This window comes from Aphelocoma coerulescens, chromosome 4 (genome assembly GCF_041296385.1).
Source record: "Aphelocoma coerulescens isolate FSJ_1873_10779 chromosome 4, UR_Acoe_1.0, whole genome shotgun sequence".
Lineage (NCBI taxonomy): Eukaryota > Metazoa > Chordata > Aves > Passeriformes > Corvidae > Aphelocoma > Aphelocoma coerulescens.
In genome coordinates, this window is record NC_091017.1 from 41,109,769 (window position 1) to 41,129,286 (window position 19,518).

Consider the following 19,518-nt stretch of genomic DNA (forward strand, 5'->3'; position numbering starts at 1 on the left):
GTGGTAATGGTTCCACACTTTAATGAACTTTATGATGTTTCCACTAAAGGTTTTGCTCATATAAGGAAGCAGTATTTTATCTAAAATTTGAAGTGTGCCATCTGTAAGTAATTTTTTCCCCCCACAGATGAATAGGATCAGTGGAAGGAAAAGCACGATGGTGGTGTGACATGTCCCTCCTTGCTGGGTGTTACACGCTGTTGCTTGTGCAACAAATGTAACTGGTGGAGTAGCTGCTGCTGCTTAGAAAGGTGCAGAGAGAGACACAGTGTCATTTTCTATTCATGGCTTTGGACTTCAGCACTCTGGGGTTGCCACGGCTCTTGGTCCTGAGTGCAAAACGCTAGAAAGGGGTCTAGGTGTAAAGTAGTCTGAAAAAACCAGTACAAGAACATGCCATATCAGCTGTGCTTTGCAGCATATATATCTTTGTGGTTAACTTGGAGACAGGAGAGTAAAAATACTGGATGGGATGAGCACTGGAACATTTCTAGGCCTTAATTCAGGAGATCACCAGGCTTTACAGTGCCCCATGCTCAAAGCATGTTTTAATTGGAACCTTCCGAAACTTGCTGAAGGCAAAGCTGAGGTATGAGAGTAAAATGTCTCTAGAAAAAAAGATGAGGTGCCTGAACAAGATACCTTTTTCTTCTCCCCCCCTTCTTTAATTTGGGTCACTTTATGCAGTATTTGGATCTGCTGAAAGGCTTCATAATTAGATGGAGTATGTTGAAATAGAAATGGAGTTCCTATCAAGTTTGGGATGCAGTCAGGAAGGATTACTTAGTTGGTGCATGAATGCTCTTACACTGAAAATAAAATTTTATTAATAGCTTTAATGATCTGAATAATTTATAATTTAGGTAATTGCCTTCTAATTGTGTGATCTACAGAGAAAAATAAAAGATGGGTATATAAATGTGAAATAGCAAGTGAAGAGATACTGAACTTCTGTGGGGTTCTGGCTGTGAAAGACTGATTGAATATGAACTGCTTTTTGTGTAATTCTGTTTTTTCATTTTCTGGCTGTCAGTGTTGCAGTTTGTGACACAGACCAAAGCCCAGAGAAGTCAAGGGACGGTTTTCAATTTTCCATTGATTTTTGTGGGCTTTGTCTGGTCTCTTAGCCAATTATGGTGTCATCCTATTGAAACAAATTAAAAAAAAAATAATTAGTGTACAATTGTTTGGATGCTTATCCCAGCTGGATTCATCTGGCAGTTCTCTGCATCACTGTTTATATTCCTTAGCAACCAGAAGTCGAATGCTCTGTTTTACTACTGTGTAAGAAGTTCTGTCTTTGCTGTCTTTGTTTATTACTTGCACACTTAGAACAATAATGATTTGGTGCAAGCCTTGCATAATTCATGAAGCATTGGTAAGGTCTACGTGTGGTTGTTGTTAATGTCTCCTGTCATCTGAAACTGTACTACCTCCTTCTAAACTTGCTACATGCTATGTCCACTTATGTGTTAAAAACCCCAAACAACAAACAGAACATAAAAGCAAGCCTAAAGCGAATTGATTTAAGAACAGGGAGATTAGGTAAATATTGTTACTTCGCTGTTTCCTTCTCCCTTAAGGACTTCAGGGTATTTCTTTTAAGAGGAGGACAAAGGATTGAGACAGTAAACACAAAAATTGAACTGAGTTGCTGTTTTTGCAACTGGTATCAACAAAGCGTAAATCTCTCCAAGACGCTGCACTGTAGCCTGGGATATTACACATTTTTTAGTTTTATAGCATGTTTATTCTGTAATATTTGAGTGCCCTATTTGAAGCGATCGTTTCGCACGATTAAATGTGAGTGTGTGACGAGCAGGGTGCTGTCTGCAGAGGCCCGAGCGGGGCGCAGAGCTGCTCCCGAGGGGTTCAAAGCCGGCGATCCGAGCGATGCTCGGCGGAGCCGGGCCCGCAGCGGCGCTCGGCGGCCGCAGGGTGGCGCGTGCGCACTGCGTGTCCCGGCAGCCGGCTCCAGCTCCGGAATAGGCATCCCAGCGAAAATCATATTGGCATCTTTTATTTGGCTGTAACTTGTAGCTGCGATTAAGAGTCCTGCCTGAACAGCTTGGCTATCCGCGTTTCAGTGAATGGGTTAAATTTCGGCCGGTAACGCTTCCTGTGGGTTGGAGACAAAAGAAATGGAAAGTGGCGCTGTCAAAATAGCCTTACGATGTTCGCCTTCAGGTGGGAATTTTATTGTAACGAATTGGAATGGCTGCCCATGAGAAAATCGCATAAGACCGGAAAATGGAGAAGTGTGAGATCAGCCATTTTAAACATTAGAAGCAAATTGTTTCTGTCAAGGGCTGCCTTCCTCAGGAAAAATGCTGACTTTGGCAGCACCTTTATGTTTGCAGAACACCCCCTGTGTGCAGCAAGCCATCACTGGTGTGCAGCAGCCACTGAGATCAGGAAGATCTCAGCAGTACAGAACAGTTTGAATCTAGGATGTGAACATCCACTGACACAATTACTGCAGAGATGAGAAGTATCTAGTTTTCCTGTGGGAAAGTAAAACTGCTAGGAGCATGTTGGCTCTGGCTCTGGAGACAATTAGTGGAAGAGATGTGAAGTTAGTTGTCCTTTGGCTTGCAGATTACTAGAGTGATTTCTTGACTTCTGTCTGTCTTTACTGTAAGCTCTTGGGAAAGTAACATTTCTATTGTTCCTTTATGCCGTGCCTTTTTCAGTGGGACCCTGATCTTGCTGTACCTAATCAGAGCTGCTGCAAAAGAGGTAGAATGCTACCATTTGCTCCTCTCTCTCTCTCTGAGGCAACTGCATAGTGAAACATATTTATACATCTTTCTCCAGGGTTTTAAAACTCGATGCATTCCTAAAACGGGAGAGGGCTTAGGGAAGAGTGAAGATTGATACGAATCCTGCTGCCTGTCCAAATAAAATTAAACAGCATCCTAGTCTCACCTGTATGCTTGTTGACCATCTTGGTATTAGGAGGACATCCTGATGTGCTTTCTGCTACTGTTCATGTTGTCACACACACTTCCCCTTTTTTTTTTTTTTTTTTTTTTTTTTTTTTTTTTTTTTTTGGTAATAGCTAGCTCCTTATTATGCTTCAGATACTGTCAGATGAAAGTACCAGGACATCCATGATATTCATAATATTTGTAGCAGCTGTCAATTAATACTGTCTTAGAGTGGAAGATGTGCGGTTCTGCAGAGTGACAGCTGTGGCTTGTATATGTTTGAAGCAGCCCTCTCTGCTTGAAGGGTGGTGGCACCCAGACGTATAGCAGTCTTGTTTTGATTGACAACCTTTTTTATTCTCCTTTTTTGTTTTTTTTGAGTGTGCAAAGACTGTCATCATGGTTTCCATCTTTGCCTTTTTGTCCAGTCAAGCAAAGGGGACAGCACAGTATCTAGAACAACAGTTTTCTAGATATTCTAAGAAAAGCTATAGAAAAGCTGACTTTCACACTAACATATTCCTCAAAAGAAGTTGCTTGTTCCAGAATGTGCTCCTTTGATAGGATGTCTAATACAGTGAGATGTTTTCTTTAGATATGCATCAGACATTCCTGTGCTTCAAAAAAAAAAGGAGGACTGATATTTTTCAGATCACTTTGTCCACACAATAGAAGCTGAAATTGGATGGAGCAAAGATCAATAATGTATCCAGTTAATACACTAACGTATAAATGAAATGAATCATAAGAAATGAAATGACTTCTCCTGACAATCTTGAGATAAATGCTGTTCCATAATACCTCAGTCTTGTCTATTTGAATTTATGCTACAGGTAAACAGTTGCTGACATATGAACTCTATTTTGTAAATCTCCCAGGAAGCAGGTACTCCCTATTATTTGTGACATATGTTATTCCCAGGGCTCAGCCTTTGTTATCCATTTTCATTTAGTGGAAGCAAAAGTGTTTTTCTCCCCTGGCCTAGCATGTTCCTCTGTTCCTAGCAAGGTCAGATATTTGTCTGGTGCAGGTGTGGCATGGAAAAAGGAATGATCCTAAAGGCAGAATGAGATAATGGAAAAGTGAAATTGTTGCTTCGTTCTTGTTGTTGCCTGGAGAAAATAAGCTTCTCAGGTGTGGTGACAACTGGTACTAGAGATGTGTTATATCTTTCTGTATTTTGAAGTTTGTCTATTCAACATAAGAGAATTTGTTTGTTTTGTATGTAGTTGTCTTCAAATTGATGAAGATGCATTTTTGTTGTTAATTCTTGATTAAAATTTGGCCTTTTGTCATGAGGGTAAGTTGGGCATTTATCTATTAAATTTTAATTTCTGGGCCTTGCTTTTATAAACGTAAACTGTGGTTCAGACTCTTCTGTATCCTACTGCAAGCCAAATTTTAGGTTTAGCAGTTGCAATAGAATTATGCTTCTGTTCCTTTAGGTTTTGTTCTTAAGAGCTATGTTTCTTCATGTTCAAATCACTTCTGTAGTAAAAAGAAAATTGTCACTTCTGAGAACAGATGTTTACGTGTGTTACCAGAGCAGGTGTGGATAAGCAAGACCTTCATATCAACCAGTCTTACAGTACTTATCTGCCTGCAGTCATTACATGGCTCCAGAGATGATACAGAATTTCTAAAGCCTGAAGGTGCTTCTGTCACTCTGAATAGACAGGGAATGTGGGGACATTGCCTGATGTAGCCTTTGAATAATGAAAATTTTCTCCCATAATATGCAGACTTAGCATGATATGCTTCACGATTGTTGCATATAACTAGGACTCTTTAAAAATTCTGGAAAACTCGTTGTAAAAGCATATTTTATATATGTAGAGACTTATTAAATGGACCAAGTCCATCTCCTAACTTCCCTAGCAGCTTTTGTTCTAGTATGTTTGTTTTGACATACTGTGCTGGGCATATCATTCTTCCCTTGTTGTTGGCCAATGCCTTTGAGATTCAAACCTAAGACAGATCAGAAGCTCCAGAAATGGCAGTCTGTCCTTTGATGTAAATACTCTCTGTAATGTTGACAAGGAGTTAATCTCAAAAAAGGTTAAAAGTTCTTCAGTGTCCTTAAAGAAAGAAAAACGCCTGACTAGGCAGGAATGGCGAGAACTGAGAGGGTGAATGCAATTCATTTATGGGGTACTTCAGGGGTATTTTTTCCTCAGACTGTCTCTCATTTTTGTCTTTCTTTACTCTTTCATAAATGAGAATATTCTCAGAACATGCTTAAAGCCCGAGTTTCTTTTCTCTGGACAATTACTAAATGTGGCTATTCTTTCCTAATGAAATTTTAAAATGGACTCTTGTTCTGATAATGCTCATTTGTTAATTCAGGTTGAATAAAGTCTGTTTTAATTATGGCATCTTTTTCTACTCTGTAATTCTTATTCAAACAAATGCTGAGCCCTACAGTTCTAAGAGTGAAAAATATGCATTGTTGTGCAGATTCTTGGGCTTCTTTCCATGCAGGTGGTCAAGGTGATCCTTCTTCATGAAGTGTTGTAACCACTATACTCTGCCTAGCAGGCTGCAGCTCCCTGAGAGCTCAGCAGGGGTTTCCTAGGGCCATGCGAGCAGTCACTTCCCGGAGTCCATTACGGACAGCCCCTCGATCTGGCTCGGGCAGCCAGCAGCGTTACAATGCAGTGATGAAGGAGGTAGAGAAGGGTCTCCCATGAGGGTGTGAGATGGCTTTATTCACATCTTGTCTCTGCACCCTCGTATGCAGAGACAGAGAGACCTCGTGGTCTGGGTGTGGGGTGGTTTTGTCAGGGGCCCAAGGGCGGTCCCTGGGCGGGGTTGAGGTACAGGAGCAAATAGGGAGAAACCGAGGGAGTGGGGGCAGGGAACAGGGGGAGCATGGCATCGCGGAAGCAGGGAGCTAACAGGCTACCACATCTATGAAGTACATTTCATATCTTCCTGAATGCTGAAGAGCTGTGGGAGCTTTGGCCATCATATAAGTTTTTTCTTCTTTTCCCTCTGTCTCTTTATTCCTCAGACCCTTGTTTCTCTGTCGTGCTTTCCTCTTGTACCTACAGCTCTGTCATTGATTTGTTGAAATTGTCTCATTTTAGTTCCTTTTGTGTCATGTTCTTTCATATTACATGGAACAGCTTCTTAGTTAAAGCAAACCAAATTTCTCCTCTCATTTCAGAGGAGATCCTTAACCAAGCTATTTGGGTTGTAACCAGGGTATATTTTATTGTCTACATATGGCTTTGTGCAAAGTGTCATGGGTTTTTTTTGGTTTTACTTTTTTTTAACTAAACCCTTCCTTAGGCAGTGACAAAGTGTTTTGCTGCTGCTGTGTCTAATGTTGGTAATGCATAATGTAACTTTCATAGGACAGTCAGAATGATGTATTAGCTGTTGGACTAACAAGGCAGATGAAAGCAGAATCATGAGTTCTACAGGTCTGGTAATCTTGGAAAATCTTCCTTTAGAGATGACAGATTACGATTGAATCAGGTTATATTAATTTATCATCAAATAATAAAAGTTTTAGGAATGATAGTTTTATATTGTTTTTGAATAGTACAGCTAGTTTCTTCTGGGGTTGAACTCCTCACTTTCACTTTGTAAAACAGCTTTATTCCTGTGTCAAGTGGGTCTTCATTGTGCTATCGTTGTTTTACGTATTTTGTACTTCAGTGTTTGTGTCCCTGACAAGTTCCTCATCCCTTTTCCTTCTGGCTTATCTGGGGCATGATTCAAAATCCTCAAAGAGACAGCCTCAGCCCAGTTCATTTTTATGATCTTGGTTTGTAAATCACACTAGCTTTCTGTGTTTTTTCATACACCACTAAATTTAAAAATGATAAACAGTTCTGCAAGCACCAACAATCTGTGGACTTTTACCTCTCTGTCAGCACATTTGGCAGAAGCAATTGCATTCACAGAAGGAACAGTAAAATTGACTGTATCATATGGACTAGGAAAAGCATTTTAATGGCCCTTTAGCATTCACCAAAAGCTCTTAGCTCTGCAGTTGCTTTTGTTTTGTCTTTTGTTTTTATTGCATTCATGCTATAAATCACTGCTTTTAAAATGGGTTTAGAAAGTGTTTTTTTCTAAAGCTGTCAGCAATTAAACTGCAAAAGTTAACTTCTCAGGAATTAAGTGATATAAATTAGTGTGATTAATTATTAAAACTGAGGCAGAGATTGGTACAAGTAAGATGAACTGTGGAATGATGGAATTAAATCTAGAAAACAAGAATATTTATAAGGCAAATTCAATAGATAACATAATAAAACAGTTGTTTTCATCTCTAGAATATGTCTGAATTTCCTTAATTTCTTGGAGGCATTAAAGTAACTGTTTATACAACCAGGCCGTAGTTTTAGAGTAATTTTGGCTGATGCTACATCTGTATCATGGAACTGGGGAGAAAGAGTCTGTTGCCAATGCTTATAGATAGATCTTGTAGGGCAATATTGTCTATAAATGATGAGCTGTGTTTGTGAGAGTGTCCTTGAGACTCCAGGAATTGTGAATCAAAATTCTAATTTTTCATATGAATTTAGAGAAATTCTTTGTGGTGTGCAGGAATTCGTGGGAGTGATTAGCACATAGGTGAGACAAGTGGCTGTTTAGAAAGATTGATGCATGTTCTGTGCTTCCCTGAAGTAGCTGGAATTAGGATCTAAATGAACGTAGTTTTGCTTTTAGGAAAGTCAGATATTTCCCATGCAGACACTCTGGGCTGAAACTTGCAATAATATTTTAGAAAACTGGACTTGTGTTAGGCACAAGGCAAGCGTGCTAACTTCAACAGATACCAGCTCTGCTCTGACTACACCTACCTCAGACAGAGAGCTGGGAGTGATACACATATATATAAGTATTATTTAGAAAACTAATCACCTTACTGAGTGTTCTTGGGATTTGCCCATGGGTCCTTGACATCTGTCATGTTCCATGGTATAGTGTATTATCTGTGGGTCTTAGGGATTGATGACTATTTTTCAAGTCACTAGAAAACGAAACTGTTAAGACTGAAGGCGCTTTGAAGTTTTCTCTACTTCATGCTGCAAACCCGTCATGATTCCAAGAAGGAAGCATGTGTCTGATTCCTGCCTATCTGTCTCTGAAAGACTGTTGAGGTGCTGTGCTGGATATCTGCTGTTGGACCTTAGGCTTGTCAAGCTTGGTAAAATATCAGGATTTTTAATCTCTGTTATTTTGATGGACAATGTTGCAGCTCCTGAGGCTTCCAGGGCTGTGGTGCATTATACATGCTTTGAGGATTTCCTCTGGGATGGCTTGAGCCTTCCCCATCTGTTCATCCCCTTGACAGTTCTGACTTCTGTGACCTGAGCCTCTTGGCACTACAGCATCTAGAGGTAGTGAAATACTCTTGAGAAGTTTCTGTAGCTGAGCTTTACTTTTGGGGGGGGGGGGGGGGGGGTGTGGAGGGAGGAAGAGGAATACTGCATATACCAGGCTGTGAGCCTGTAAGAGTGGAAGGAGTGAGAGCTATAGGTGAGAAACTGTAAACATTTCCATTTAGACATCTGGATTGTGGCCAACACTGAGTGGAAATAAATGTGAGTGCTGGAGGTGAGAGGAATATGATGTGTGAGATACTTTTACATTTATTAAATGAGGTCCACTGTCAAATGCTTTCCAATATTTTTCTCACTCAAATTGAAAATTACAACAGCTTCAAAATAGAAATGTTACCATACATTGATCTGTTTCTGATAATACCTCCTAAACCCTGCCTTCATACTTAAGTAAGTACTACTGGAGTTTTCTAAAGGTTTTTTAATTACCTACTTGAAACATAATTTCTACTAATCTTCCTCTGTAATCTATCAGTACTGTATCAAAGGAAGTCTTTGATTTGGATAAAGCTGCATCAAAATTTTGGACTTAGCTTCACGTGAAACTTAAAATTTTAACATCCCCCACTCCACTCTCACAAATGCCCCTTCTTGGTTTGGTGGCTCTCTGTTTATTTCATTTAGTATTAAATGGTTACAGATTTTGATGTATTTTGGGTTTGTTTGCTCTTAGTAGATAAAGGGAGAGACTTGGTTGCATAATATTTCAGTATGCTTCACCATGACATTTACAGGTATGGTGGAATATCACTGAGACAAAGCCTGACCAGTTCTAATTATTCTTTGTCTCTTGCAGGAGCAGGGAGCATATTCTATAATTCTGGGACTGAAAATCAAGTGCATCTTGCAGGAAGTAGCAGAAAGGTTTTGAAATCCATGGGGTATTAAAGTTGGTGGGGGCTTAATGAGAGATTTTAAAGCCTGGAAGTGTGCTATGCAGTGCTGGATGGTTCAGAGGGAAGCTGTCCAGCTGAATGTTCCTGCTTACTTAGCAGAAGCAGAAGTGAGAAAAGCCTTAACTTCACTGGCATGTTTTTCAGATCCCTGTGCATCTTTGATTACTTTCCTGTTTACAGAGTATCTGGAAAAATGCAGTACTGCTAATAACCTGTCATTTAAAAAGGTTTTTTGCATAACTGGTCACTTCAGAAGGTTTTTTTCATCTTCAAAGGGTACCTTTTGAAGCTCTGAAAGGCATAAGCCAACTAATAGGATTTTCACCCCTGCTTTAAGGAACTGATAGGACTAGCCTTGGTGGAAGCAGTTTTTAGACACAATTGCCCTTCCTTAGGGGAATCTTCTTACAGTTTAAGGCAGAAGCTTCTTTTCCACACCTGCAAATAATAGTTTCAAGGCAGAGAATGTTATGGTGCGAAATATTCAGAGATCTGAGGTCTAATCTAGTAATTTTCTCCCTGTAATTTGTATCCATGGCATTTCATCCCATCAGAAGAAATTGCAGAAAATGTAAATTCAAGCCTCTTGCCTATCTGTATTTTCTATATGAGTGCATAAGCTGGACAAGGATTCCGAGATTTGTACTGGAAACTAAATTTCAAGTTAAAAATCAGTTGTCATTGGAAGAAGCTGCTTTGAAAATTTGGTCTTGATAGCTCATCAAGATTTTTGGTTGCTAAATAGTATGCATACAGATTGTGGGACTAGTATATTTTTCTCAGTTTGAGAATTACTTGTAAACTGATTATGGATCATTTGTGCCAGGCTGAATTAATTTAGAAGCTGATTGTAATTTGAACATTTTAGACACAACTTTCATAATGGTGGAGAAAGTAATTTTCCACTATTGCCCTGTCAGTTGTCTTATTTCTCTGTTTTTCAGTATCCCTAGAAGATGAGCCAGCTATTGGCCTATATGTATTATCAGCCATGTTAGTCTCTGCTTTCCATAGAGAAGGTCTCCTTTGCCTGATTGTCAATTGACTTTTCTCTGTCTGGGTATAATCTTGTTTTTACAAGTTCCTACAAAACTGGCAGTAAGGTTTCAGTAAATAAAATTGTTAAAAGTCTGGTTTACTTAATGTCTGTTGCTGTGTGGAGAATCCAATATTATATGAAAATTTGAGATTTGAGTGATGTATACAAGTATTTTGAAAATTTCCAAAAGAGGATAAACTCCATCATCTTAATAGAATTATTGTTTATAACTGTTTTTTTCAAATTCTTCTCCTTTCACTCTAGAAAAATTTTATACTTTTCTCCTCCAAAATATGCCGTTGGTCTATTTTGCCATTTATCTATGTTGCATCTGTCTACCTTATGTGCTGACTTCGTAGCAATGTCTTGGGTTAGGAAAGGTCACCTAAAACTACTCCTATTCAGGTGAAGTCTTGGAATTTTCTGACGGGTTTTCCCTGCTTTTAAGCTTATATGAACTTTATCTGGTAGTTTAATTTTAAAACAGCTTTGAGTAATGTTTCTTTTCATACCTCTGAACTGGTTTATATTGCTTTCATTCACCAGACAATTGTTTGATTTACTGTGGTCAACTCCCAGCCTGGACTGAACTGGAAGTGCTGAGTTTTTGGGTTTGAAGTGCACTCACTGTTTTATAAATTGCACTGTAGTACATTGAAGAATAGCTCTTAAAGATCGTGTAATCCTTTCCTGTGTCTTATTAACTTGTTAAAGGTGGGAAATGGTGGCCTTATGTCACTTCTCTGCCTAGGAGAGAATAGTGTCTGCAGTGACTAGAACAGCAGTGTACACAGCACCAAATCTTAGTTGGAGTGCATACATTGCCTTCTTGTTTTGCATTTGTTGTGGTATCTGAAGTATCAAGCCCTAATTACTATTGATGGCAGCATGCCAGAGGCTGGATGTCAGTCCTTGTGTTCAAGGTATGCTTTGTAGTTCACTTTCTGTCTAAATTCTTGAGGCTTCCTCCTGCATTTGAGAGCTTTTGTATAATACGCAATTAATAATCCTACAAGAATAATTAGAATATGCCTAAGCTGCAAAGACTGAGTTTCAAAGTTGTTTGTACTCCAGTGTTTACTTCCAATTATAAAACATAAAATGAGAAGGCTCAGTTTTTAGACTCATGAAATCAGAGTAATTTAACACTGAGGTCTCTCATCCCCAACTTCAGGGGAGCAGTGTGCTTCAGTGAACAGAAAGCAACTCATTGTTTTAGACAATCTTTGAAACAGGTTTGTAGATACAAAAATGCTGCTAGCGAGGATTTTCTTGCTATTTTCTAAGTCCGTGAGAGACTTTTCTCTCTCACAGAAGAGGTAGCAGGGAATGTAAACAACCAAGCCACCTGCAACCTTGAAAAATCTTGTTTATGGTATAGTAGAAAAATATTTTGACAATGGATGTTTTAGGATTTAGCCAATCACCCCCAAGGGGTGGCTGGTCCTTTGTCCAATTAGACGATGAAGAAAAAAGTCTATAAAAGAGTTTGTAAAATAATTAAAGAAATCAATCAATCTTGCTGCACAATTCCTGCCTGCTGGATCTTCTCTCCTCCTCCTCCCTATGGCTGTGGGACACGGTGATATACCCTAGGGCCCAGGTCTGCGGTAATACAGATTAACATAGGCTCTAGATGCACATAAAATAGCTTTGTCCCTAGCACCTTCTTTTCTTTTGGTAAAACTTTTTGTAAAATTTCTGAAGTAGAACTTGCAGAAAAATAGTAAATGTACAATAAAATAATGTTTTACCCTCCTTTGCATCCAGATCACGCTTTTCTTCATGTCATCTGAAGATGCAGCTGTTCTTTCACATAGTTGATTCATGTCATCCACAATTAAAATGTCCTTGCTATTTAAAAAATGCTTCTCAGCATGTCTAAAAAGGTTGTCAAAACAATGGCTTGTTCACAGTGAGAGAAAAGCTCTTGATGCTTTACAGAAGATTGATGCAATGAGTTGACTAGAAAAATCTGGTTTTATCTGATTTCAGATGAAGTCATATATTTTCTTGTATCTTGATGGTTTAAAACCAGATCTTCCTGATTTGGAGCCAGAGATGGTAAGATACACCTTATTTATGATTCTTGGGTGTTACAACTTATTTACAAGTGCATTAACACTGATGTCATTCAACATTGCTGTTTCTATCAAACACTGTCTTTTTTTTTTTCCCCACCAAATGCAGAACTTCACTTGTTATAAGTACTGTAGGATATGCAGTCCAAACATTCTAAGCTCCAGACATTTGATTACTGATAAAGAAAGTTATATTGTATCTGCTTTTACTGAGTCCTTTGGGGAAAACAACACCATGGGGCTTGTTCTTGGCTACTTGGTAATACTTGGGCATTTCTAAAATATTGGAAAAAAAAAAAAAGCTTCATTCAACTCGATGAGAAAATTGAATTGTCACAACCCTTATCGTAATAAGGTTTAGTAACATAATTTAAAACTTCTTGCTTCCTTCTGGAATTCACCTCAAACTGGACATGCAGGTGTCCTTTACAATGTGTGGAGAGGGTTCTGCTTACAAGTATGGGGTCCTGGTATACAGACTTCTAACTAAATGACTAGTAGCTGTATTTCTGTCCTTGGTAGTTATTACAATGCCTACCTTGTAGGGCTGCCTAGTTTCAGATTGTGGCAGGGTGTTTTTGCTGTAGTTCAGTGATGCCTTAGGTTTTAACTTCTGTACTTTTCAAATGTATGGCTTAGTGTGTAACTCTTGTTTCTTGTAGCCTGTTAATTTCTGCTCTCTCATGCTAGGTAGACATAACAAAGCCTTTCTGGGTCTGCTCTTTAAGAATACCCAGACCATCCTAGGCCCAAAAAGTATAAACCAAAGAGCCTCTAAGGGGGGCAAGTGGAGGGGAACTTACATCATTAAACTGAAGCTTTAATTGGAGAATTAACCCTGATATGCAAATGAACCAAACCTATAAAGGTGTGAAGAACTGGTGACTGGTTGTCCATCTTGGGCAAAAAAAAATACCTACTTTTATTCCCGTGCTCCTGTCTAGTCTCTGTTTCTAGGAGGCCTCTTAAGGCATCATCAGAACCCACACGTCTCTCTGTGGAGCTGCCTGACAAGCAGTGGTTGGACAGACTACTTTCTGGAATATGTGAGGACAGAATCTCATTCCCTTTGTCAGTGAGAGTTCCTAGTTGTGAAGTTACAGATGGGTTGTGATTTGGGGATGCTTTGGGTTTCTTTTTTTCAGTTTGAAGCTGCTCCTCTCTAAATAGTACAATTTGTTGTGCATTGACTGGATGTCTGTTACTGTTTGTGGATGAAGGCTTATATAGATCCTTGTTAGTGAAATGCAAACATGCACTGAAGCAGAAACGAATACAGCTTGTTGCCCTAATCAGTAGGTCTGGGGTATGTGCTTCTGGGTTTAGTCTTGTAGAAGCTATTTTCTCCTTCTAAACTTGAAACAGCTTCAACTGAAGAGTTTTGCAGTTTGTAGTAATTGGTGGGTAAGAAAGATCCCTGGAAACTACTTTTGTAGCAGTTGAGTAGCTAGACCACCTGCCAGCTGTACTGCAAATGAAGAGAATTGCCTGTTTTTTTTTTTGTTTGAACTGTTTCAAAGCATTATTCACAATTAAAGATTGTGAATTTCAAATGGGGGAGGCCACCTTTTTTTAGCAATGAGAAAGCAAGATGCCTGAATTGCACTCCCAAGTGGATTTAGGGTAAAGGCATCTATTTTGCTTTTTCAAAGGTCTGGTCTGTGTGAGGAGATTTGTTAATCCTCTCTATATATTTGTAATTGCCACCTTTGTTATTAAGGGACAAACAAAAAAACCCCTCAGGGCTCATGTGATTTATTGTAGTTTCAAGATGCTTAAAAATTGAGCACCACAGTTGAAAGCGTTGCTATGTCTAGACCCTTGAAAAGACCAAAGTACCTAAATTCAATTAATATTTCATCTGGTGCACCTGTGCCTCTTAAGCCTGAAGACTTTCTTCTGCTTTTAAGGACTAAACCATTCATCCCTCTCCCATTATCTGTTCTGTGCACAGATGTGCTCAGTGTGATTGTCATCGTATTCCTTGGAGATGGCTGCAAGCCAGTGTGGCAAAGGGTTTATGACATTGATGTAAGTTTTACATGAGGACTTTGAACAGTTGAGTGCTCTTGCTGCTCCTTGAATCCTAGTGACTCTACGATTTTCATGTTGCACATAGATGGAAGTTTATTTCTACAAACACTGCTAAATGGTCACTATTTCTTTCCCCTTCTCAGTCTTCTGCTTGTTGATAAATACATCATGTACATGTTGACCATTTTTTGAGGCAGGCATCATGGTGATAAAATACCTGTGCAAATGAAACTGATAGGAATTGGCTTAAGGTGACACATTTAACCCAGAATATGTTCTGAATAATATCTGTTACATCTTTGGACGAATATGCATTTTATGTAGGAACACCTGTTTACATGCCAATTGCATTTTTCACAGCTGTTTTTTCACCTTATTCGAAGCCAAAGTGCTCACAGTCTCATTGCTTTAGATATCTGAATTGGTTGCTTGTCTGTGGTAAGTTACACTAATTTGTAATGTGCAATACCAAAAAAATATACCTCTGTTTGTTCATGAGGTATAGTACAGGTGGCTGCAGTCAAAAGGAATTTGCACTTTTGAGTTATAAATGTAGTATTGTCATGAAAACAATGGTGATGTTTCTATAGCATATAAAATAAAGCAGCCTGACTTTATATTCTAGGTGGCACCATATCCTAGGGTGGCAGTTTCCTAGTCTCCTGTGCTTCATGTCTGTCACAAGATTAGGGACGAAATAAAGAATCACAGGAGAAGCATAAAATCAATGTCTACTAGGACAATTAGCAATCTATTCAGAGCTCATCACTGTACAAATTAAGATCGATTGCATTTTGCTACTGTCTTTAATTTAATGAGGGTAGCAGCTGCTCAGCTACTTATAGGAGTCACAATATTACAAGACTGTGCAGAGGGCCTTAGTTCATGTTTATCAGCACAGGAGGTAGTATATTCAGCAAGTAGTATTTCAGGAGAAAAACCTGCCTCTATTAAGAGACTCTTCAATTACTCCCATAGCTCCATATGACTTCCTCCCTTATGTCTTCACTAGTCTTCATTATTCAAAAACTCAATTTACTCATTATAAGAAAATATTTTTCCACAGATAATGGAATTAAAGAGAAGTCAGGGACAAGTCAATAAACCATTATGAGAATCACAAACATAATAGTTTCACAAAAATGATACCTGGCCTGCTGAGAACCACAGTTGTATTGTTTTTTGAGAGGAGAATAATGATAGCAGTTATCTTATTTTTGGTTTCAGAGGACAATATCATAACATTTCCAGTTGATTTTTAAGTCCTTTGAAAGAGGTTCACTTTGGTCAAATTGAGGCTAAAGTTCTAGTTTTCGTTAGTTCTCAATTGCTAATTCCTTCTGATAATGAGTTAATGTGTTTAAATGCAAATTTTGTTTTGAATTGACACCCATGGAAGGACACTCTCTCCATATGCAGAGGCATATGAGCATTTGTAAATTTTCAAGTGAGTTTTAAAATCTTAAATGTCACAGGCTTGTGTAGCCTGTTCTGAGATTCCTAACTTTGACACAAAGAATACCTGTGTTACTGGGGGACTAACACTAACATAGTATAACTGGGTGAATAATTGGGTTTTAAGGTTCTGATAAGGTCAGAAACTTTTATCCACAGCTGGAGTAACTCAGAATGGAAACAAATTACTGTGTGAAATTGACCTAAGTGTTTAGTGAACATCAAGTTTAAGGATTTAATTTTGATGCCAGATGTTTGTCAATGTGTGTATTATATGTACTAAAATATTCTATGTATATATACACACTTTAGAGGTTAAGGAAACATGCCACTTTCAAAATTCTAGAATGTTTTTATGAAGGTTTTTATAGTATGAAAAAAATCAATGAACCTGACAAATTTGCAAAGCATTTTATATTCCAGTACATGTTTTTCTAAAAGCATGGGGACCTCTTTTTTAAATACATAGTCTAATGTAAATTCCTAGTCTTTAGTGTCTATATTGTGCCAAGAGAACATAGATATATTTCTGTACTGTAAAGGAAAGACCTGAACCCCCTCTGCTGCAGCTATTGTTTCTGCTTGGGAAGGATTATGGTGTGCTACTTGTGTTCACTCTCATTTCTTATCTCAAAGGAAGCTATGGGGATGGGCTCAAGAAGAGGGCCTGGGGTCTAGGCTATATTTTGCGTGGTCCAGAGAAGCCCAGATGCAGTGTGTCTTAGGCAGATGGTTTGAGGCTGAGAGTTTTGTTCTTCTCCTCTTTTGTGTATTTCTGTTGAGGTAAAAAAACCCACAAAAGAAAGTGAATTATCAATTCAGCTTGGGATTGTTAAAGACAGAGCTTCCTCTGAGGGTTAGAATCTGTTTCTGCACAGACCATAGGCAAAGTCCAACTTGGAGAGGCAGGTTTGTTGGCTAATGTGCTTTTCAGCCCTGATTCCCCCAGTCTCTCACTTTGGGGAGGTGGCTAATTAATGTTTTGTTTATCTGCTTGCTCACATTTCTTCCCTGTGAAAGTCTGAGGGCAGGAGCCGTGTGTGAGGTAGTGTCTGGGTGCAGAGAAACACTCCAAGGCTCTAATTGTTGATTGTAGTCAGAAGGAAGTGAGCAGTGGGTTGGAAGATGCCTGTATGTCTGAAAATTTTTTTATTCCATGTGTAAGAACTCTATCATTGTGAATGAGACTGTTTTTTGATGAAAGTAGGATAGCTAATTTAACAGAGGTGAAATACCCTGGTGTATATGATAAGGGAAAGAAATTGCTTCAATATTAAGTGACAAAATGCTTACCTAAGTAGAACACAATTGGAGCAAACTCAAAATTCAAGTGTTGAATAAAGTTCCACTTCTCTTTAAGCAGGTAGCTGGTTTGATCATTTGTTTAACTGTAGCTTTTTAAGTCAAAGACTGAAAATAACACAGACTGTCTGACCCCTGAGGTAGCTTCAATCTCCTCTTGAAAATAAGGCTGATCTGTTCCATACCATTTTCTCAACCATAATAGCACTTGTATTCAGATCATACTGTGTAGCTAATAATGCTATCGAGTGAATCTCTTCTGTCCCTGAAATTAAAATGTCAACATACTCTAAGCCCTTTTCTCCTACTTGAATTCCAAGTGTTTGATTCTTGAATCTGTCCTTTTTCTTTGGAAGTTTGGATTTTAAAATGTGGCTTTAAGTTGTGGAACTGCACCTCCTGAAAATTAGCATCAGACTTGAGGCATATCCTGACAGTTCTCAGGGTGAGTAGTTTATAAAACATAGGCCAGAGCAACCTTGTCTTTGTAACAGGAAAAAGTGTATAATAAGTTTTGAATTGGTATAATTTTATTTGCCTGTATAATATATTCAGTTCTGTTTATATACTTCATATTACGATTGTACCTACTTGAACGGGAAAGGACTTCATGCACAGATTTTGCAAGTCCTACAGGTTCTGATTTTTTTAACTCTCCAAAAGAAATGTCATGAATATGCTGTATCTGATGTGACCTAAATAATAATCTTACACCTGATTTCCCCTTCAATACTTTTGATGATATGCAGGGATCTGCATGTTATCCCTTGTTAGTTTTGGTTGTAAGAGAAAGAAATCATTAAAAACAGTGTGCTTTGCACTACACTTCTGAAGTTAATTGGAGGTTTGTAGTTTATAGTCAAGGACTTGCAGGATCAGTAGTTACCTGATCCTGCACATACTTTTAGCCATACTCTTTTAAACAAAATCATAATTTCAAATAGAAACATTGACCATATGTAGAAACCTCAAACTCTGGAGAAGAGTAGAACCTTTGTGCCTCTTCATTTTGCTAGATAAACATTATAGAATGGTTTGGGTTGGAAGGAACCTTCAAGACCATCTAGTTTGGGGGGGGGGGTGCCATGGGCAGGGACATCTTCTACTAGACCAGGTTGTTTGAAGCCCTGTCTGATTTATCCAGGGATAGGACCTCCACAACTCCTCTGGGCAACCTGTTCCAGTGCCTCATCAGCTTCACAGTAAAGAATTTCTTCCTAATATTTGAAACCTACCCTCTCTCATTTTGAAGCCATTTCCCCTTGTCCCATCACTGCATAAGCTTGTAAAAAGTCCCTCTCCAGCTCTCCTGTGGACACCCTTTAGGTACAGGAAGGCTGCTAAAATATCTCCCTGGAGGCTTCTCTTGGCTAAAAAGCCCAACTCTCAACCTGTCTTCATTAGGAGAGATGCTCTAGCCCTCTAATCATCTTTGTGACCCTTCTCTGGACTTGCTTCAAGTCCATGTCCTTATTTTGTGGGCTCCAGAGCTGGATGCAGCACTCCAGGTGGGGACCCACGGGAGTAGAAGGGGAGAATCACCTCCCTTGAGCTGCTGGCCATGCTGCTTTTGATGTGACTCTGGACACAGTTGGCTTTCTGGATAGTAGACACATACTGCTGTTTCATGTCAAGCTTCCTGTCATCCAATACCCCCAAGTTCTTCTCCCCAGGGCTCAGTCCTTTCTCCACCCAGCTTGTAGCTGTGTTTGAGTTTGCCCCAACCCAGGTACAGGACCTTGTACTTGGCCTTGTTGAACTTCATGGACTCGCCTCTAAGTGTGCCCAGGCCCCTCTGGATGCCATCCCTTCCCTCCAGCATGTCCACTACAGCACACAGCTCGGTGTCATTGGCAAACTTGCTGAGGGTCTGCTCAATCCTACAGTGACAGCAATGTTAAAATGGCACTGGTCTCAATACTGACCCCTGAGGACACCACCTGTCACTGGTCACTACTTGGACATTGAGTCATCGACTGCAACTCTTTTTGTGAGACCATCCAGTCAATTTCTTATCCACTGAGTGGTCCATTTGTCAAATCCATGTCCCTTCAGTTTAGAGACATCCTTCTACCCTGTCATCTTTTATCAGAATAATAATAGAATTGCAGAGAGGTCTTGCATTTCGGGCCAGTAAAATTCCCCAGGTAGTGTCTATAACTTTTAATCAATTATATTAAGGACAAATTTTACTAAACAAGCAGCTGTTAAAGCACTTTTTCTTGAGTGGCAAGAATGAGAACACTAGCTTCAGGTATCCTCTGTCCCATTCTCTGAAGCCTGCTTCAGTACAGTGTCTATTTTCCAGGAGCTGTGAAGAAAATCTCTTTCACAGAGTTTGTAACCTAGTGCCCTAAACCTGCATTGGAATTCAAGGAGCAGAGGGCTCCAGACTTGTTTCTTATTACTTTTGTATTT

At 39.2% G+C, this 19,518-nt stretch overlaps 1 long non-coding RNA gene across 6 annotated transcripts in view; it reads left to right on the forward strand.

Annotated features, from left to right (window-relative positions):
- The window catches only part of LOC138109746 (uncharacterized), a 233,093-nt gene that overhangs the window by 12,391 nt on the left and 201,184 nt on the right, over positions 1-19,518 (forward strand). The window lies entirely within an intron of this gene.